Source organism: Mesocricetus auratus, unplaced genomic scaffold (assembly GCF_017639785.1).
Source record: "Mesocricetus auratus isolate SY011 unplaced genomic scaffold, BCM_Maur_2.0 Super-Scaffold_100010, whole genome shotgun sequence".
NCBI lineage: Eukaryota > Metazoa > Chordata > Mammalia > Rodentia > Cricetidae > Mesocricetus > Mesocricetus auratus.
Genome location: NW_024429194.1, coordinates 4,279,414 through 4,302,176, shown reverse-complemented (window position 1 = coordinate 4,302,176; position 22,763 = coordinate 4,279,414). Strand labels below are relative to the sequence as shown.

Here is a 22,763-nt window from a genome sequence, read left to right as displayed (position 1 = left end):
CACAGATGCTTCACAAGCCTGTGCCAGGTTGGATCCTAGGAGGTCGTGGGTTCAGTTTAAAGAACAGTGGGAGAGGGGAGGAGAACAGGAGCTGCGGGCTGATGAAATGGTAACTCCTGGATCCACAAAAGCAGGAGGACTTTGCTCTCTTCTTCAGGGGGTGTGTTCAGACGCCTCCATTTGATTCTGCTCTATAACCCTGGGTAGCTTTGTGGGAATCTGGTTGGAAGGGTGGTGACATCATTTTGTACTACTAAGGGAGACACTTTTATGAGGTGTGGGGTGAGGAGCAGGAGTCCTGGGGCCGGCTAGATGTACAACTTTGGCTCAACCGTCTGGCCTTCGGGTTTTCTTTTGCTGTGAAGAAGGGAGGTCAGATAGAGTTGAATCCCTGTTTTAAAAACTGTGTTTCCATCAAGCACAAGTTTACTCAGGAGGTATGTAGAAGCATATGTTAGCATAGACTTAGAAGGAATAAAGTAGACATGGGAGAGGCCTTAAAACTGTATGCTAGTAATGTCTGACCCATCGGTGTTATAAATTCTGTCACTAGCTTCCAGAGCAGCGAGCACTGTTTAAAGTTGTGTAATTAATAGTAAGGTTGTTTTCTCCAGGGGTAGGAGTTTAGGTGAGACCTGAAGGTCTCATCTTGAAGTTTCTCAGTATTTTTTTTTCTTCTTTATCTAACCATGACTTGTCGAGGAAACTTCTTAGTGTCTTTAGTTTATGTCTTCCCACGGGAAGGGAAGAAAGCACCGTGATAATGAGATTATGTTCTGAACTTTGAGTCCTAAATGAAGTCAGCTTGAAGAGGCTTCTAATGGGTGGGTGCATAAGTAATTCCATTTTGATGGTTATGTTGTAATTTATGCATTTTACATAATCCGCTATGCTTAGGTGCTGGCTTACTCATCAAGTGACCAGAAGACGCTCTCCGCCTCGGTTCCGCATGCATATGGCTTGACATTTCCTCCAGAGAATGATTTTTTAAAGTCCTGATTGTTTGTAATTGGGACCCAGAAGTCGAATGGAATTTTCACAATTGCTATGTGTATGTGGCATTTTGATAGGGCAATTTAAAATCAGGCAATCAGCCTGTGGAGGACTCCTGCATTCTCATTAAGACTAACAGTAATCTGTCTTCTGCTCCAATCCTCAGTACCTGGAATTAGATCATTGGCTGAAGGTGGCGGTGGCTGGTGGTTCCATAAACAATGCTAAAATTACAAGAATTGCAGAGTGGGAAAAGTTCCCAGCTATCTCACTGATTAGGAGTTTTCATTTTACTTATTTCTGGATTTTTCTCTTTTAATTTTCTTTCTAGTAAAGATTTGGGGATTTCAGTTCTAATCCAAGATTTGATGAGAAAAAAATAAACAAAACAACCAAGAAAACTTGCAGCTGTAGCGACGACTTCAGCCAGTCCTTACCATTTCTTTTAGAGATGAGTCCTACCTCCTGTTTGCATGGTTTTATTATTTTTTTTTACTTTGTTTGTTCATTGTAAACTTCAACGGGTCAGAGCAAGGTTTTAGGTGCGAGTGAAGCTGTTCTCAGAGCTTTGGATCTTTTAGAGCAAAACAGGGATGTAAAAAAAAAATAATCAGAAGACAGTCTGTACTCCAGGAGGACACAACACCGTGAAGCTGTAATCCTCAAGGGGGCATCTTACTGCTTTCCAGGCATACGCCAACTGCCATTTCTTCTCGGGAGATCTGACTGCAGGCTTACTGTAGGTGGAGACGGTTTTCTCTGCCTGCCCCTAGCAGTATCCATGTTCCCTTGCATCAGGGTGACTTAGTGGCTTTACGCTGCCACAGAGGACATTATAGGACTCTTTGGCTTCAGGAGTATATGGGCACAGGAAGACTGGGTGGGTCATGGGGTTTTCATTTGTAGGCACAAAGAATGTGTGGCGTGAGTAGCACAATGGAGAAGGTGTGGGAAAATGGAAGTTCACGATAACTAGACCCTCAGAGTTCCCAAACCCGGTTTGTCTCCTCTTAAATGTGTGTGTGCTGCATGTGTGTACATAGTGTGTCAGTGCAGGCACGTGGCGGGGCACGTGTAGAGGCCATGGGGCACACGTGAATGTCTGTCTTCACCTTCGCACCGTCACCTCTCACCGTGTTAAGGTCATGGTCTCCTGTTAACTGCTGTGACATCCAGGCCAGTTGGCCCAGGAGCTTCTGAGCATTTTCCTTCTCTCCCTCCCATCATGCCTTCAGAGTTCTAGGATTCTCCGTGTGATGCTGAATTTGGAATTTGTGTGGGTCTGGGGAATTCAGACTCAGGTCCTTAGCACTTTACACACAGATTTGTCTCTCTCGCCCTGTCTGCATTTCACTCAGTCATGAATCATGTTGGCTCATGGGTTTTTAAAATATTTCAGACAGTTGATGTGTAAACTTGTTAAAATTTAAGTCACCAAGAGGAACGTATTGGAAGAAGTCAACTGATAACCGTTTTTTTTTTGTTTTGTTTTTGTTATATATGATTTTACTATGTCAAAGTTAAAACCTTTTGTTTTATTTAGACAGAAAAGAGGAGATGATGGGGAATGTCCTTCTGTGTCCATGCTTCTCTTATTGTTTGATGAATAAAACACTGTGGCCAGTAGAGGCAGGAAGACAGGCAGGACTAGGAGATGAGGAGGATTCTGTGAAACACAGGCAGAGGAGACGCCATGGAGCCGAGGAAGGAGTAACAGGTCCGGACATTCTCCGGTGAGCCAAGACCACGTGGACATACTTAGATTAATAGAAATGGGTTAATAATTAAGACCGAGCTAGCCAATAAGAAGCCCTAGCCATTCGGCCAACAGTTTAATAATTGATATAAGTCTCCGTCTGTTTATTTGGGGCTGGAGGGCAGTGGAACCTGGCGGAACAGAAGCCTCCAGCAACATCTGCTTTCTAGACTTTTACTGGCGGGTAGTTGTTCTTGGTTTGTGGGCTGTTGCTGTTGACAAGCATTCTGACGTCACTGGGCAATACACGTTACTGTCTATTGAGCTCTGAGTTGCTTCATAATCACCTTGGAAGGTTATTGCTTCCAGGGTTTCAGGTGTCCTTTTTCCTTTTTCTAAAAGAAACAACTGAAAGACAACGGCCCACAGCCAACACATGTCTTGCCCCACCGTGTGGTTATGACATTGTAAGTAAGGAGTTAGTTTATTAGAGCTCCTTTAAGAGCCTTCTTTATGGTATTCTTGGCAGACTTTGCTTTAGAAGCCCCACTCAGATTTACCTTTCATTTCGTCACATCTGCTCAACTAAACAGTCCTTAGAACTCTTGCCTCGTCGCACACATTTGACCTTGAGAATGCTCACTTGACAGCTCAGAGCAGAGGGCCTGCGCCACCAGGAGCGAATGCACGCGTACATTCCTTTGCTTTAATCACGATCTTTTGAAGGCCGTGACTGGGCAGCTACAGCACAGACCCTTAGCGGGTTCGCTCGCGCTGAGTGATGCGGGAGGCAGCCCGCCAGTGTATCTCTCTTCAGATTGTTCAAGTTTGTGCTTGACAGACACACAGGACATGCAAAGCTCGAGGGACAGAATGTGTCCTTTAGAACAGGCTCCAGCCTTTACTTACTTGGAGAAAGCTGTAGTTTACAAATGGTTAGTTCAACTTGCCAAACACTGTAATTTTGTTCGTTTTATTTTTTTTTAGAAGGTCACAGGAGACATTTGGATTTTGAAATGTGAATTTGTATTAGTTCTGTATGGTAACTAACTGTCCTTTAGGAATACATACAAAATGAGTTAAGAGAAAATGGTACTGGAGAAGGAAAATGTTTTGACACTTTAAAGTTATTTGCAAAGTGTCAGTTTTAAGTTTTTTTTTCCACCTTTGGGTCTAGCAACTGTTTCTCCCTTTCTTTGTGTTCTCAGCATATGGGAAAGACAAGGAAGAAATGGAGAAATCAGACTGGCTGAGCAGAGTCTTCCTGTACCTTTCACTGGAGAAGCGGCTTACGTCTGACCTTTAAGGGGTTATGGGTGGGGTTTCCTGGCCTCTGCCTAGGGAAGGCAGAACTCACAGTGTGGGAATGAGCCAGAGGCTGGTTTTTATCTTTTTAGATCAGGAAAATGAATGTGAAATGGATGTTTTCTTACCCAGTATGAGAATATTTCCCCTCCCCTTGTATCAGAGCAGCATCTTAAATTTTGGTTTAGTCCGGGCATTGGTGGCACACGCTTTTAGTTCCAGCACTGGGGAGGCAGAGGCAGGCAGATCTTTGTGAGTTCCAGGGCAGCCTCCAAAACAATACAGAGAAACCCTGTCTCAAAAAACCAAAAAAAAATTGGTTTAGTAATAATTAAGTTTTAAAAGGTACTGAGACCCTACTGTTGGACCAGCTCTTCTTGGTGAATTTGTTAATGAATCAATCTAAATAAACACAACAGCAATTGACTCATGAAGAAGAACAAATTTGTTCTGGATGAGAGGGAAGAGTTACAATGCCATGAGTTGGGATGGTTGCTATGAGCTGTAAGTGATCATGCATTCCAGATCTTAGAATTTGGTGGAGAAAGCTGAATGTGACTACTTCCTGAGCGTCTATTAAAAGCAGTGGAAAGGGAGAGGAATCATTTGCTTTTATTAGAGATTTGACTATAGTTCAAAATGTTAGCACAATGACTGAGAAAGCAAGAGATGATGAATAAACCTAAAAGAAAAAAAGCAAAGTGGCAGGAAACAAGATTAACTCAGAAAAATCAGCAGCCCTACTATATAGAGACAATAAATGGACTTAGAAAGAAATAAAAGAAACATCACTCTTTACAATAGCCACAAACAACATAAAATATATTGGGGTAATGCTAACCAAACAAGTGAAAGACCTGTATAACAAGAATTTTGAGTCTTTAAAGAAAGAAATTAAGGAAGATACCAGAAAATGGAAAAATCTCCCATGCTCTTGGATAGTTAGGATCAACAGAGTAAAAATGATAATCTTGCCAAAAGCAATCTACAGGTTCAATGCATTCCCCATCAAAATCCCAGCACAATTCTTCACAGACCTTGAAAGAACAACACTCAACTTTATATGGAAAAACAAAAAACCCAGGATAGCCAAACAACCCTGTACAATAAAGGAACTTCCAGAGATCACCATCTCTGACTTCAAGTTCTATAATAGAGCTGCAGTACTGAAAACAGCTTGGTATTGACACAAAAGTAGACAGGTAGATCAATGGAATGCAGCACCTGATTTTTAACAAAGAAACTAAAATTATACATTGGAAAAAAGAAAGCATCTTCAACAAATAGTGCTGGCATAACTAGATGCTGGCATGTAGGAGACTGCAGATAGATCCATGTCTATCTCCATGCACAAAACTTAAGTCCAAATGCATCAAATACTGTGACATAAACCCAGCCACACTGAACCTAAGAGAAAGTGGGAGGCACCCTAGAACAAGTTGGTACAGGAGACCGCTTCCTGAACATAACACCAGTAGCACAGACACTGAGATGAACAATTAATTAAATGGGACCTCCTGAAACTGAGAAGATTCTGTAAGGCAAATGACACCGTCAACAATACAAAATAGCAGCCCACAGAAAGGGAAAAGATCTTCACCAACCTTGCATCTGATAGAGTGCTGATCTCCAATATATACAAAGAACTCAAGATCCTAGTCACCAAAACACCAAATAATCCAATTAAAAAGTGGGGTACAGAACTAAAAAGAGAGTTCTCAATAGAGCAATCTAACATGGCTGAGAGACACTCAAGAAAGTGCCCAACATCCTTAGCCATCAGGGAAATGCAAATCAAAACAACTTTGAGATACCATCTTGCTCCTGTCAGAATGGCTAAAATCAAAAACAGCAATGACAGTTTATGCTGGAGAGAATGTGGAGAAAGGGGAACACTCCTCTACTGCTGGTGGGAGTGCAAACTCATACAGCCACTGTGGAAATCAGTATGGTTGCTCCTCAGGAAAATGGGAATCAGTCAAGATCCAGCAATTCCACTCTTGGGCATATACCCAAAAGATGCACATTCATACAACAAGGACATCTGTTCAATTATGTTCATAGCAGCATTATTTGCAATAGCCAGAACTTGGACACAACCTAGACGCCCCTCAACTGAATAATGGATAAAGAAAATGTGGCACATTTACACAATGGAGTACTACTCAGTGGGAAAAAACTGAATAATGGATAAAGAAAATGTGGTACATTTACACAATGGAGTACTACTCAGTGGGAAAAAACAATGGAATCGCAGGCAAATGGATGTAACTAGAAGAAACCATCCTGAGTGAGATAACTTAGTCACGAAAAGACCAACATGGTATATACTCATTCATATATGCATTTTAGACATAGAGCAAAGGATTACCAGTCTACAATCCACACTTTCAGAGAAGCTAGGAAACAAAAAGTACCCTAAGAGAGACATACATGGTCCCCCAGAGAAGGTGAAAGGGAAAAGATCTCCTGAGCAAATTGGAAGCATGGGGGGAGGTGAGAGGGAGTTAGAAGAAAGAGAAGGAGAGAAGGGGAGGAGAGAGGAGGACATGAGGGAGCAGGAAGGTTGAATCAGGGCAAGAATAGAGGAGAGCAAGAAAAGAGATACCATAAAAGAGGGAGCCATTGTAGCAGAAAAAAAAAAAACAATGGAATCTTGAAATTTGTGGGTGAATGGATGTAACTAGAAGAAACTATCCTGAGTGAGGTAGCCCAGTCACAAAAAGACAAAAATTGTATGTACACACTCATATATGGATTTTAGACATAGAGCAAAGAATTACCAGCCTACAATTCACACTACCAGAGAAGCTAGGAAACAAGGAGGACCCTAAGAGAGACAGGCATATATAGTTCCCAGGAGAAGGGGAAAGGGACAAGATCTCCTGAGCTAATTGGGAGCAAGGGGGAGGGGAGAGGGAGTTAGAAGAGGGGAGAAGAGCACAGGAGAGAGCAAGAAGATTGAGTCAGGAGAAGAATAGAGGAGAGAAAGATGAGAGATATCATAACAGAGGGAGTCGTTATAGGTTTACAGAGAAATCTTGCACTAGGGAAATGTCCAGAGATCTACAATGGTGACCCCAACTAACAATCTAAACAATAGTGAAGAGGCTACCTTAAATGCCCTTCTCCTATAATGAGGTTGATGACCACCTTATATGCCATCCTAGAGCCTTCATCCATTACCTGATGGAAGCAGAAGCAGACACCCACAGCTAACCACTGAGCCAAACTCCTGGAATCCAGATGCAGGGAGGGAGGAGTGATCAGCAAAGGGGTCAAGACCAGGCTAGAGAAACCCACAGAAACATCTGAGCTGAACAAGGGGAAGCTCATGGACCCCAGACTGATAGCTGGGAAGCCAGCATAGGACTAGCCCAGAATCCTTGAAAGTGGATGTCAGGAGGCCTGGGCAGTCTATGGGGCCTCTGGTAGTGGATCAGTATTTATCCCTAGTATACGAATGGACTTTGGGAGCTCACTTCACATAGAGGAATACTCTCTCAACCTAGACACATGGGGGAGGGTCTAAGCCCTGCTTCAAATGATATGACAGACTTTGAAGATCCCTCATGGAAGGCCTCACCCTCCCTGGAGAGCAGAAAGGGGGTGGGAGGGGCAGAAGAGGAGGGGAGGGAACTGGGATTGACATGTACAAGAAGATTGTTTCTAATTTTAAAAACAAGCTGCTTTAAAAAGATTTGTTTGGTAAAGTACTTGTGCAAACTAGAGGACCTGTATCGTCACCAGCACCCACATAAGGCAGGCATGATATCATGAGCCTGTGAGTCCAGCATTGAGGACTTGGGTAAGGAGGATCCCAGACTTGCTCCCCAGCTGTCTGAACCCAGAAGCTCCAGTTTGAGTGAGAGACCCAGGTTCAAAAGTAATGGAGCAGGGCTGGGGAGGTGTTCCTTTGATTAAGAGTATTTACTGTTTTTGCCTGGGACAAGCACCCTCAGGCCAGCTCACAACTGCTTGCTATTCTAGTTCCAGAGGATTTGGTGCTGGGCACCCACACTCATGTGGGTGATGGAACATAGCCCCAGTGTAGGTGACGATGTCAGGTTGTGATGTCAAAATATCGGACACCCCTGCTGGCAGAAAGTTCAAGGCTGCAGTCATAGGATACATGCTCCTAGAGTGGAACAAGGAATCCATGTGAGACATGGGCGTGCAGCGGCTTATAGTTGTGAATGGGATCTATCTTCACGTAGAGGAAGGCAAGATGCTCTGTCTCCTGTTTGAGTTTTCAAACAAGTGGTGGGTGCTCTTAAGGTGTTCTTGAGGCTGTGGGAACTCAGAAGGGACAGGCTGTATTCTAGAGAACAAGGTCTTGTTCAGCTCATGAGCTTTTCCAATCAGGGCACACATCTCAGAAGCTGCCATCTGGAAGCTAGACCCATCTGAGAAGCTAGACATATATTGAAGAAAACCAAGCATTGCCATGACCCTCATGATGACTTATCCTAGTACAACTCCAACCACAAGATTTCAGTGTAACTTTGTATTATACAGTTTTACTGAATTCCCTTATTGGTTCTGAAAATAGTTTGGTGGAATTTTAAGGGCTTTCTAGACATGCAGTCATACCACCTGAAATGAGAGATAACTTACACTCCTTTCTTACTAATTTGGATACCATTTCTTTCATTACCTCAACTGGTTACTCTGGTTAGGACTTCCAGTCATACACTGAATGGAAGTGATTTTGTACAGTAAGAAGTGAAATCTTTGTCTTGCTCTAAAGAACCTTCAACTGTTCACCCCTGAAACACGTCTGCCATGGATGAGCTAATTACATGTGGCTTGGATTTCACTGAGTTCTATTCTCTCTGCATACAATTTGTTGAGAATTTTATTCTTACAGCAGAAAAAATATAAACTTATTTGAAATTAGATTTATAGATTCATGAGAGAGCTCTCATGGTTTTCTTTTGATTCTGATCTCTTTTTGTAGTTCCAGGCTAGCCTTGGACTTGGGAGACATCTCCTTCAGCCTTAGGGGTGCTGTCATTTTAGGTGTCTTGTACCGTGTTCACTTGAGCTTATGATTTGTAAAACTTCATTTGATTCAAGTGGTGCTGTGAGTGTCCCGACACTCCAATGTTGAAATTCATACATCCCTGTGGTATAGTTCCCTGTGACCAGGGCTTATGATCCTTTTAATGTGTTTTCAGTTCGGTTTGCTTGTACTTCATTGAGGATTTTTGCATTGATGTCCAATTAAGGTTATTGGCTCATGATTTTCTCTGGTCTAGCTTTGATAACAGGATAATGGCTTTGTAAAACGAGTTTCTACTTCACACTTTTTTGAAAGCCTTTTAGCAACGTGAGCTGTGTGTGTGTGTGTGTTTGTTTGTTTGTTTTGTAGAATTCATATTTGGATTCATCTGATTCTGGACCTTTCTTTTTTGGGGGAGTTTCCCCCAACCCCATTTTCAAATCTTGTTGAAGATTTGTCAATTCTGCCTATGGTGTCAACAAATTAGCTTAGTTTTGTTGATCTCAATCTGTAGTCCAGCCTGGCCTCAAACTCATGCAACTCTTCTGCCTCAGTGCCATGGGTGTTAAGATTTAATCACCAATTCAATCTTGTTATTGATCTGCCAGGATTCACTGTTTCTTTATGTTTAATTTTAGTGGGTTGTGCATTTCTGCAAAGTTAGCTATTTACAAAAGCTTACCCTGTTAAGTGGTGAATTGTTGTAGCCTACTGTGGACCTTTGTATGTCTGCAGCATAAGATGTTTTTTCTTCTGTCACTTTAGGTGTGACTTACTTTGGTTCTTTTTTTTTTTTACTAAGTTAATCCAATGGATGGTTGTTATTTTGTCTAATATTTAAATACATTAACTCTCAGTTTGATTTTTTTCTGTCTCCCTAATGTCTTTCCATTATTTTTGATTTAGTATTTATTATTTCCTTCTTACTACAAAGTTTGGGTCTAGTTCTCTTTTTGAGCTCGGTGTTGTGTAAGGTTAATTAGTTGAGCTTGCTCTTTTCTAATGAAGGTGCTTACTGCTGCCAGCTGTCTTCCCTTGCTTGCATCCCGGGAGGTTTGGGTATTTATGCCTCCATTTTGTTGATATGAAGATACATTTTGATGGTTTCTCCTTTGACCTATTGAGTTTCAGGATGGTGTTTCTTGTCTTACACGAGCCTTGCAGTTATCTTCTTCTTGCTAACCAAGCAATGGCTTGACTGATTTACATCTTCTTATGTTTACTAAGAATTTTTTGATGGCCCGGCATGCACACATCATGCATGCGTGTGTGTGTGTGTGTGTGTGTGTGTGTGTACCCTAGAGAATGTTCTGAGTGCTTTAGAAAACTGTAGATTCCGTTGCAGTTAAATATGATGCTTCATATGTACATCTGGTCTTTGTGGCCTGTGGCATTAAGCCTTGCTGCTTCCCTTGTTTTCTGTCTATACACCATGCATTGTAGTGAGTCAGGCTATTACTGGGCGTTGATGTCTATTCCTCCTTCCATTTTTCCAAACTGACCTTGAACTACCTCAGCTTTCCAGCTGCTAGGACTATTGGCATGTCCTACTGTACCTGGTTTAGTTATGTCCTCCCATGAGCTGTAATGACTTTATTTACAACCATCAGTGGGGTTTTTTCTTTGATTCTACTTTTTTTTTGGCTACCATCCACTCAGGATGATTTTTGTCATCCTTTTACCCTCAAATTTAGTGTTACCTTCAAGGTAAAATGTGTTTTTTTTCAGATTCTATAGTTATGATTTGCATTTTAAATACATTGAGTTATTCGGTGTTGAGTTACTTTGTACAAGGAGTTTGCTGTGAAATTGACTCCTAGGAATGAGAGAAGCTACATTCATAAAGTCTCACTAACTAAAAGTTAGGTAAACGTGATCTGGACAAGGAGGACACCAGCAGATGTGCCAATGTGAGTGGAGAGAGCCCTGGAGGCTTCAAGCTTACCCAAGAACTACAGACAACTATGGAAGTGGGACACATCGTCTTCTCCAGTGTAGACATTTAAAATAAATATCAACAGGTACAGATTTACTGTGTTCTTTGTCACTGTTTGTCATTTCTTCCTCTCACCATATTCTCTTCTAGTTTGGTGGCCTGATTCGATTCCTGTCACCTCTCATTGACTACAGGGTTTCTTTGTTGTTGCTGTAAGGTGTACACAAAACACCCAGCGTAGTAACTTGAAATCTATGCTATTACTTTCCCCTTTGACTCCATTTTCTGTTACTGACATCACAATTTGCAACTTAAAATACTTTGGTTAGACTCCATTAGTTGTACATATTAATTAGTGATTAATGGTGCTTGTCGTGTTATTTCCAGTAATCACACAACTTCTCGTGTTTATGTACCGCATTTTGCCTGTCCAGTCATTGATAGGCTCCTAGGTTGATGTTGTTTTAACTATGATGTGTGGTAGGAAGGCAGGTGTGTCTCTGACATGCTAATTTCATTTCCTTTGGATTTACAGACAGAGATGTATAGGTGTCACACAGACTTTCAGGCACAAATTCTGTGTTTCTGCTTTCTAAATTGCCTAGCCTTTAATATATTCAGTTGACAGTAGGCTTTTGTTAAAGGATGTATGAGAATGGTATGGAGTGAACTCGGCAGCCATCTCACACATGTATTTCGCTTGCATTTTCACAACAGAAGGTGTCCCAACTCTTAGAGTGGAGGAGCTGCCAGCGTCAGTGGTGGATGTTAAGCATCTAATCTCAGAAGCCATTTAAGAATGAGAAAGTAGTGCCCAATAAGATTTATGTCAAAGTTTATTAGCCAGGTTCCAGGGCCTTTAAATCCAAGCTCTGAAATACAAATCTTCAGGGTCCCATCTGTTTGTGTTTGAGCTATATGCACTTTCTTCCAACTTAGGGCCCCAAACCTCTCTTTTTAAAAAAAATCCAAAAGGGAAACACAGAAGACATCAGTAGAATAGAGGTTGTGTTGAATAAAAGTTAGTGTAAATGGCATGAGTTGCGATGGAGTAAGGAAACACTAAACATTTCAGTTGCAAACCTTACTTGTCTATTGTTGGATGTACCCCTACACTAGACATTAGGTACCATGTGCAGCCGTGACCACATCATTTAGTGATGACGTTCAAATACGTCCTTTGCATCTCTGGGTTGTCGAACTAGTACAAAACTCTACCCTGTTCATTCCCTTGCAGGAACGTCACGCTGCAGCTGCCTGTGAAGTTGTCAGTTACGCACAATTCAGTATATGGAAGGAAACAAACGTGGGCTAATACATATTTGACGGAGAAGCAATGGGAGGTAGGAGATGAAGGTGGTTCACTTGTGCTAACCGGACAGTCAGCTTGCTAGCTCCAGAGGCGGCGTCTACTGAGGAAGTTCTATTGGGATGTGAGGCCACTGGTAACTTCACTCCTACCTGAGACTTCAGCAAAAAGTGCTTGTTTTTCATTTTTCTTTAGCAACATTTAATTCCCAAAATCATTGGTTTCCCTCTCTTCAGTCATTCCCTTACAAACCTGAGCCCATGGTTTTCTGCCAAATGATGACCTCGCTTTTCACTTTGTATCTTCAGCTTTCTTTGGACCGGTCACTTCCCCTGCATTTCCCTCTGTGCTTCAACAGAGGAGGCTGGTGTAGAAAGCCCTTGAACTGCCCTTTCCTCTATGCTTATCTGCGGGCTGCTGAGCGTTGTATACGGGGATCAGTTGGCTTGTGTTCCTGTGATGGCTTTCTTCTGTCAGCACGTTTGAAATGCTTGTGTGGGTGCACACTGGTCTTTCCCATTGCTGTACAGTGTTGCTCATTCTACAGAATAACTGTCCCATAATCTACCCATTCCAATCTTGTTGGGCATTTTACTATCCAGAGTGTTCAGTGGCTTATCATTCAGATCACAGAAGTGTCCATCTCCTATAATACTCATCTGTAAGTGGTTTCAGATTTTTTCCCCAGTTCTAGGATTCCCATTTGATCCTCTATGCATACTCCAAGTAGCTCATTAAATTGTTTGCCTTTATTTATTTCACAATTTTCTGTGATTACTTTGGAACATGTTAACCGTAATTGTGTTAATGTTCTTGGATATTAGCTCAAATATACACATCACTTAATAGTATAGTTTGGTTTTAGGCCCTATCATTTGTGGCAGGATAAAAGAGATTGTGCATAAAAGTGATGGTGGCTGTGCATTTTAGAAATTGTTACCTTCCCCCAGAGAGGGTTTTCTGTTTCCTTTGCAACATTAGACCATTGACCTCTGTAATTATTTCATTAAAGCTTTCAGCCACTAGGTTTAATCTAATACATGATTATATGTTTAGGCCTAAGGTCTCCATTTTTTGGCCCCGAGATCTCACAATATTGCATACTCCCATCATGATCTTTGCTTTGTGCAGATGCAACTAGGAAAATGAGGCAGCTCGATAATTTTATCTCCCCGAGGCTCTACATTCTGAAAACAGAAAGTAACTTTACCTTTAATTATTTTTGTTGCTCTGATACCTCCCTTTGATACCTCCATTATGCTCTATCAGTTTGGAGTTTAATTTTCCTGCCGTGCAAGGAAATTCTGGTGTGTTCTCCCACTGCTGGCTTCCTTCTGCCAGCAAGCGCGTGATGTCCATGTGGGTTCTTACCATGGTCTCTGCCATGGTTTTATCACTTGCCATATCAGACGTCCCTCACAAAAGTGCAGCTGAAAAGCTGTTAGGAGATGTCGCGTCACAGATCTGTCCTGTTGACTGTCCATTGCATTTCGTTAAAGCGTATGGTCACCAGGTTTGATCTGGCAGATGAATGCAGATCATCAGGAAGTATGTAGCATGTGTGCCCCTGACCATACATGGGCCAGTGACAGAATAACTCAAACTTGCTAAGTGAGTAAACTTTTTTTTCTATTACTTTATACATATGGGTGTATTGCCTGCACCCGTATTGCCTGCATGTGTATTGCCTGTGTGCTACATGTTTGCAGCGCCTGCAGAGGCAGGAAGAGGGCACCAGATCCCCCTGGAACTGGAGTTACAGGCAACATGAGCTGCCTCGTGGGTGCTGGGACTAGAACCCGTGTCCTCTGGAAGGGGCAGCCCGTGCTGCCAGTGAGAAATCTCTCCAGCCCCATGCTAGGTTCTCTGGAGGCATGATGTTCATTAAGCAGAATCATTTTGCTTCTCAGATTGCCGTTGACTCTGGAGCAATCGGCAAACTTTAATGTCCACATAACCAGTGGGAAATCAATGAGAGAACAGTATTGTAATCTCTAGCAGCAATTATTTTCTGAGAAACTTGATTCCTCAGACGAATTTTGAAGAAGATGTTCACAGTTGACAAAAAGTCATGTGTTTCCCTTCACAGTGTCACTTGGTTTATATTTTCTCTTTTCTGTCTTTCCTCATATGCAAAGGTTGGCCATAGAAGTTAAATATGTATGGCATTTTCACACATTTATATTGTTGCTCTTGGTTAATATCCATTCCCCATGGTTTCCCTTCTCATTCCCCCTTCCAGTGTCCTGGTCCCCTTTCTCTGCCCAAATAGTGTCCTTTCTGCTTTCATGTCAGATGGACATAGATTGAATCTAGCTTCCTGACGAAAGAAACTGGCATACTTCATCTTTCTCCCTGCTATCCTTTCCTATCTTCCTTCCATTGGGACACCTTCTTCTCTGTGCATAGTCCCTTTTTCCTTTTGCACTATTGTGTGTCTGTGTGTGTGTGTGTGCGTGCACGTGCGTGCGTATATGTGTGTGTATGTAAATATAGATTGTGCACATGAGAGAAAATGCCATGTGTGCAACTCAATCCAGTTTATTTTGTTCACATGAGGATCTCCAGTTGTGCTCATCTTCCTGCATTCCTTTGAAATGACTGGGTAAGACTTCCTAGTGGAGACATACCCCATTTTCAGAGATAAATCCAGATATAGAATTTGTGGGTCAAAGATTTAAAAAAAGACACAATTGTCGATGGATAGTTAAAATAACATGGATGATGCTCTGAGGAAAGCCACTCGTATCTTTCTGGAAGTCACAAAGAAATTCCATCAACATTTCATCATGGTAGGAAAGGGGCCAATGGGGCTGCACCACTTACAGAGTGGAGTGGGAGGGTTGATGGATGGGCGCTTGTTATAAAAATGTCAACTTGGGGAGGGTCGATGGGTGGTGCTCGTTATAGAAATGTCAAAGTGGGAAGCAGTGATAAAATTATGAAAAAGAAATTTGTTGCTCCAAACAGAACAGCCCTTCTAGAGAGTAAAAGGTAGAAGTGCTGTCCGTGATAGCCCCCACCCCACACCATTCCTGCTTCCAGCCATGGCTTTTAAGACACTCCTTTCTTTAAGTACCACTGAGAAAAAAAAATGGCAATCAGATGCTTACAGTTTCTTACTCCAAGAGTGTATGTTTATTGAAAGAACCTGACTTTATTGTTTCAAGCATCTCCACTTACCTCTCATATGAATCTGAAGTGCAGTCTATTAGTCTAATAAATTAAGTGGGTTTTCTAAAGCCTTATTGTCCTGTGAGTCTGAGTGCTGAACCAGCGTTGACTCGGCCATCACGGCTGTGTTTCCCACACATTGTCCGCCTCCGTGTCACCACGGGTATCAATATTGAACATTTATTAAAGGAGTGTCCTAATAGTGTCTCTGAGCTTCTCTTCTAAGGCGTTGTTCTCCTGTCTGCACGTTTGATGCGTTCTGTTTCTTCTTCAAATGGCCCACTGATGGCATGTGGACCCAAGTCGCCTAGGATTACACTGCAGGCCTGCTCCCTTCAATCACCAGGTAGTAGAGCCAAGTGAGCACACATGGGAGGGAGTGATGATCACTTAAGGGCTATTCTCTGGCTGTCAGTAGACTGCTGATTTGAGAAGCGTTAACATGTACGTAGTGTGCTTGGTTGACAGACTTTGAAATAGTCTAGGGCACTTTATATATGGCTTTTTTTTTGAACGCATGGTGTGTTCTTTATTTCTGGGCACAGATAATGTGTGTCTTTCTGCAGGCAGAGTGCAGAGGAAAGACGAGTTCTCTACAGTATTTGATATTAGTCCTTGATGCTCGGGGACTATGGGGGAGATTATTGTAGTATTATTGAGTGATTAGAAACATCAACAACAAGCCCCTGAGAGAGGATGACAGAAACTTGTCTTGGTTTCACTGATGTCTCAGGGAGTTAGCTCTAATCTCTCATGGCTGCTGTTGCACTGTATGCTATAGAAGCATGTGTGTGAGTGTTCCTCCTCTCCCATCCCCCCATGTGACTTTTCATCACAATCTTACTTCTTTTTGCCAATGCACCGCTCAAAACTCATTCATTATCCTGATTATCGATTCCTATTTTTAAAGCTTTAATTGAAACTGGCCATGTGTTTTTCTCTTTTCTTTTGATTCAATCACTCTTCTCTTGCACAGGGTACCTTCAAATTTATAAATTTGAATAGCCCTCCTACCAGAGACTTTCAAATAACAGAGGACATGAGCACTCATAATCATGCATGGCTTGGTCAACGGATGCTTTTATTCTATGGCATCTTTAATTCTTAAATATTATAAATGTCACATTTGCCTATACTTTGTTTAATTGATTCCACATAAACAGGTTAAAACTCATTTTGTTTTAAACTGCATCTAATCCTTGCTCCCAGCACTTGAGTCTCTGGTCTCACTGAATCTTTCCTTTACGCGATCGCCTCTGCAGATGCACACTTATGTTCGACTAACCTAACAGTTCTAGAAAAAAAAAGAAATTCCTTTATTATCTCCAGTGAGAGTCCTAACGCCAGTTGGTTTTGATCCATCCCTGAATCAATTACTGTGGCCACCAGGGTGGTTTTCACTGAACTCACCCTTTCCCGGTTACTTTCCTACCCCAAAACTCCGTGTAACCAGAGTGTGGCTCCCCTAAGTTAAAATCCAGCAGCTGTATAAAGGAGGTTCCTTGGGTTGCTTAAACCTCACAAGAGCTGTAAGTCGAAGCCTGGCTTTGTTTCTGGTGCCCAAACAAGGGGAAGTAACAGCCTTCAGGGTGAATCAGAAAGAAGAAAGTAGCTACTGAAACTTGGATATGGTTCTCTCCACTGGCGAGGTGGCGGACTATGGCATGATGAAAAGCTGTGTCTGTCCATGGGTGAAGAATGAGAAGTTGATGGAGTAACAGGTACTCCATGGGTATCAAGAGTCCCTGGTGTGACCTCCAGGCCTGAGAGTATACTGAGCATTCTACTTGATGGTGCAACCTTGGGGAGCAGGGCGTGGTCCAGCCTTGTGCACTTCACCATCTCTCTGTCCATCTCTCATTGTATAAACCTCTCTGTTAAGATGCAGGGTGTGGCATCATTGTTTATCTTCCAAGTATCTTCTCTCTCGTAACTTTTAGCATTCTCTCCCTTCTTTTTTTTTTTGGTGAATGTCTAATGACTGAATTCCAGTTTTACCAGTTTTCATTTCTACATAGGGTATGTATATAATGTCCCTATTTACGTTTAAAATTGCTACTGTTATAGAGGAATTTTAAGAGTGTTCTATGTGTTTTCTTTTCTCAAGGAGCTCTTGTTTCTCATCCATTTCTTTGAGAACTTATGTGTGCTTGCTTTCTGACTTCAAAGAGGCAGGGAGTGTCCAGCTTAGCGGGTCCACTCGCCTTTATGCTCCTCTTGGCCTTTTCTACTATGTATTATAGAGATTCCCGAGAGGTGCCCTCTTTGCACCTTGCTTCCTCTGACTTTTATGCTGTAGATATCCTCGTGGATTTTCTGACTAGAAAAGTTATGAGCCCCCCTTCATGGAAGCTTTCCTTCCTGTACATTGGAAGCACATTCTGAGGTGATGATATGCTGCCATGGGACCAGATTTCCTGCCGTGGCTTTGGAATCCCAGTGTTGTTATGTGGAGGGAGGCAGAACCCCTCATCTGCTAGTTGTAACTTGGAGGTTCTGATTTCCAGGTGATTGTTTTGTTTCAAGTGTTTTAACAAAGTAGCCCTTTTCTGTGCTCCTGCCCAAGACCGTAGGTGAAGGCATCTCAATTCTTAATCAAGGGCCAGAAGAAACTTTCCTTAGCCCTTCACTTTATCAATATAACAGTTTTTAACTTCAGACCATACGTGGAACACACAGCTTCCGTTTCCAATCATAGGCAGGCGTTAAACCTTCAAACGCCTCGCCCAGGTCCCATTGCCAAGAACATGCCCAAAATGCTTGTTTAATTTTTAATGACGGAGACTTACCCTTTACTTTGTTTTAAGTATGTACGGAGTGTCACGATAGGACAGAGTGATGTGATCAGATAAGGGAATGGGGGGGCTGGTAGGAAGCTGTATGTGTGGAATTAACCCAGCATTTTCACAAAGCACTACTGTTTACATAAAAGGTACAGGCCTGATTTCCTCACCTCAATTTTCTCTTTTACATTTCTCTTTCACATTTCTCTCCTTTAGTTATCTAGAGCTTCCTTGCACAATGAGAGCATCTTCTGTATTTTTTTCAGTATGCTTTCTCCCACTGTTTACAATTTGCCCCAAATCAGCTAATTATTTTGTATTTTTTTTATGTTTTGTATTTTTCCAGGACACAGTGTAACGGAAAGTCTGTTTATATTTAAATATAGTTGTACAAATTTAAAATTTTATGTTTTATTCTAAAAAATAGATTTCAGCAAATTAGTAAGACTCACAGGGCTAACAGAAGACAAGGGAGCTGCTGCATGGAGAGCAAGAAATGAGTTTGCGTTACTGTAATGTCAGAGTGTGTCCAGTAAAATTTAAAAATACTTTCAGAATAAAATGTACTGGTCGTATTTAGGCACGCAGGAACACCAAACATATATAGCCCTAGAGTGGGCCTGGAAACAAGCTCCAAGCTCCCTCCATACATCAGGAGTGTGATCAAGCTTTGCCCACACTCCAACACGTCCCTGCCCCCAAATTAGGGATCCAATATACACAGTGGAAATAGTAATAATGCCAGGTTTATGAGGTCAGCACGAGGGTTACACGGGTTAATCTTTGTAAAGCAGTTACTGTCAGCTCCATGCAAGTATATCCTTAATAATAACTAGACTTACATTTGGAGATTTTAAAAATCATTTTCTTGTGATATCAATTTGTTTCAGGTATCACCAGTTGGGTAGGATAACAAAAAGGTGATTTCTGTAGTTGTGGTCACATGATTAAAACTGTTTTTGAACTAAAAAAAAAAAACACTTTCAAAATAATTGCATGCTCTGGGAGGAAGGACTGTGTGGCTCTTGGTGATGTTTACTGCTATTCCTGAGAGCCGTTGGGGGTTGAGATTGAGGCCAAACTTAGAAGTGATGTTGCTTATATAATCTTAAAATAGAGGGTTAACTCTGGATCATTCACACTGACTTGGGCAATCATGTGATTCCTTTAAACGTGGGGAAGGGGATTAAAAAATCTCAGAGTTCTCTTCCAAGGAGACCTGGTCGAATTCAGAAGATAAAGTATGAGACTGTGAGGACATGAGTCATGGACAGAACCCTCAGTTCAGAAAGGTAAAAAAAAAAATCTTTCTTTCTCCCCTGTAGCCTGCAAAAAGGAGCCCAGCATTGTGGGAACCTTGATCTTAGCCTGATGAGCTCATGTAGGGCTTTTAATCCTTCTTCCTCTCAGACAATAAATCAGTGTTTTATTTTTCAAGCCTCAGGGTTTGAAGTATTTTGTTATAACTTTGATAGGAAATCAGTCCACATACTCTACAACTTGGGCAATCTGTCTAGCTATGGCCCTAACAAAACTGGTCTGAATGTTCATGCTAGGAAAGACACATCATAGAATGTTCAGTTAGCACCACTTTTAATACCCCAGAGCTGAATATGACCCAGATGCAGATGAGTAAGAAAATGCATAGATGAATACTCTGCAGTGGTCAGGGCCAGACAAGCGTGTGCTGACTGATGGTGTGGTGACTGTCACAGATGTGAGTCTAGCCATGATAAACCACACATAAGGACCAACGCACACTGCAAAATTCCATCTGTGTAATACCCCGTTGTGTTAGGAGCCGAGGCAGCCATCAGGATTCACCAATGGAGGCAATGAGCTAGCAACGTTCAGTCTCTTGGTCCAGGCATTAGCTGCATGTCCTTCACGTGTGATTTTGTGGAACCGTATTCTTGCGTGCACTGTTCTGCGTACATGTTATCCTTCAGCTAAGGAAAGACAGCATCCCTACACACTGTCTCTTTTTCCTGAAGAACTTCCCAATCAGTTCTGTGTGGGTGGAGCTTCATGAGGCTGTGGTTCACATTGCTCTCAGCGCTGGTGAGACCCCGATGCTCAGAGTAAGGAAGTTTGTAGAACAAGCTTTGATTGGCCTGAGGAGAACTCACATTAAACGGTATTCAGGAGGATCTGTTGCTGTTCCGAAGTGTTAAGGCACACATGATGAAATGGTTTGGTTTCTGGAAAAAGAAAAGTGGGTTTTCATGTCAGCTGTGTAGCATGCCATTCCCAGCAGCCAGTAGTCAGGATTCAGGGGGCCAATGTATTGAGGGTATCCCTGGAAGATAACGTTTCTTGTCAGTTCTTAGTGATATGATACTAAGAACGTTTCATTTTATGCTAGGATTCAGCATGGCATTTATTGAAAGTGGGTTATAATGACTTTACTGTGTCCTCCTCTGTATGGTATGAAATTCCTTATTGTTGTTTAAATAATACAATGTGTTTGAGTTCTACTGCCAGCTGGCCTTGCAACGTTAGGTAGGTAATTTATTGGCACACACACACACACACACACACACACAAACACACACACTTACTCTCAGAGGAAAGCATGTCCTGAAAGGACTCACTCATATACGTCAGCACAAACTTTGCCCCCACGCTGTTGTAGAAGATGCAGTGACATTGTTTCAGAAGTGGAGAGCCCGGAGTCAAGGTGCCCAGATTGGGAGTTGGGAAAATTCTAACTTGACTTTTCTTGGTGATGCCTCTTTGTCTGGTTCTGCCTCAGTGGGCTGTTGGGAGGCTACAAAAAAAAGGTAGCTGCAGAGAGCAAAGGAAGTGATGATCTCTCAGGGGTCCAAGTTGTTCTGGCTGGAATGAATGAAATTGAGGGAATGGTTCTGGGACCCTCTATGGATGTCAAAATCTTCAGAGGCTAACCCTGTGCATAAGGAGGCTTAATGTTTGCGTATAACCTACTCACATATGTCTATGGTCCTAACTAACAGCGTCTCTAGATTATTCGCAGTGCTTACTAACCCCACTTCATTAAGTTCAGGGCAGCGGTTGGCATGTGGTGCATTTGCATTTTGGTCTAGGTTTGTATGTGTCTATTATCAGACTTGGCAAACATGGTACCCACTGAGCACCATCCTGCCTCTGACTCTTGTTGCTCAACTGTATTTTATAGATTTGTAAGGAATGGGACGTATATCAATTTGCCCTCCGACTTTAAAGGCTATGTTGTATCTATTTTCAAATAAGTAATAGCATATGTTTCTCTACTGATAGGTATTTGGGGTCCTGCAGGCAAATTCCACAGTGAACACCACAGACTTTGCACACAGGCTAGAGTTTTTCTGTGTCTCTATGTGTGTCTGTGCCTGTTTGGTGTCCTGACTATGTCAAACACCAATCAGATTCAGCTTCATCAGGATTCACAAATGCTCCACTAAGTGTGCAGTGCCCTGTGCTGGCATTCTTGCATGGTAATTTGTCTAATTTCATTGTGACTCCCATGAGGTAGTGGTGGGAAGTCACTGAAGGGATTTTGCAAGTGACAGCTATTATGCACTGTACAGCTGAACAAGGGTCACCGCAGCAGTTAATTGGAACTCCACTGAATTGTAGCAAGGGCGGAGACCACTAGCATTCCTGTGTGATGGGAGATAACACTGTCTCGGAAAATTCCAATTATTCTTGGCCCAAGGGTGTGACTCTCCTTGTGGCAGCATCACTTATTAGTGTGTGTCTTGTTTGTCTATTAATTCGCAATACTTGTTCGGATGATCACGTTTTTCATATGTGGCTTTCTGTATTACATGGCCCTTTCGTCTGTTTAATTGATCTCCTGGCCTGTCTCCTTGCAAACACCACGCTACCTTAGTAACTGAAGCTTTGTGAAAAGAATGAAGTGACGAGAGGAACACCTTCTCATAGTTATTCTTAGCTGTCTTTCTTTGTCTCTTGCTTCTTTGAGTTACCAAATGTTTGACAAGTTCTTCAGAAAATATTACGATTTTTCATTGGAGTGACATTGACTTGTAAATTAATTCCAGTGTCATTGTCATCTTTACAATACTTGGGGAATATATCACTCGTCCTGTTAAACATGTTCGCTCCTGTCTCTGCTCAATGCCTTTTCAATATCTTTTCTAAATCACTGTTAGTTTATTTTTATTAAGTCAAAGTCAGTCTGTTCTTTATTTTAAGCTCGCCCATGACCCAGGTTTTAATTAAACTATAAAATCTACTTCATTTTGGCTAAGAAAATGACCTTTTTATTAGTAAATTCTACTCTTTCACAGTTCCATGTGTGCACAGTATTGTGTTCTGTCTCCCCATCTCCCTCCAACCATGTTAATTCTCCATCCCTCCTCCCATAGAAATCTTTTCCTCTCATTTACTAGTCTCAGTTTTGTTTAGTATGTCACAAAGTTTAATCTGGATGGACCATCTGTGCATCCTGAGTTTGGAACTAGTCTCCAGAGCCTGGTGGGCTCACCAGTGCATACATAACTGGATACCAGTGCCTCCCCCACCCCAGAATCTTTCTGTGTCCAACAGATCGGGAGTGGGTAGTTGACTACTGTGAG

The 22,763-nt window shown here is 42.0% G+C and overlaps 1 protein-coding gene across 1 annotated transcript in view; it reads left to right on the top strand.

The window, feature by feature from the left end:
- The window catches only part of L3mbtl4 (L3MBTL histone methyl-lysine binding protein 4), a 398,535-nt gene that overhangs the window by 54,373 nt on the left and 321,399 nt on the right, over positions 1–22,763 (top strand). The window contains exon 3 of the mRNA XM_040752887.1: positions 12,173–12,278. The gene's annotated coding sequence lies outside the window, so the exon portion shown is untranslated. The remainder of the gene's footprint in view (positions 1–12,172; positions 12,279–22,763) is intronic.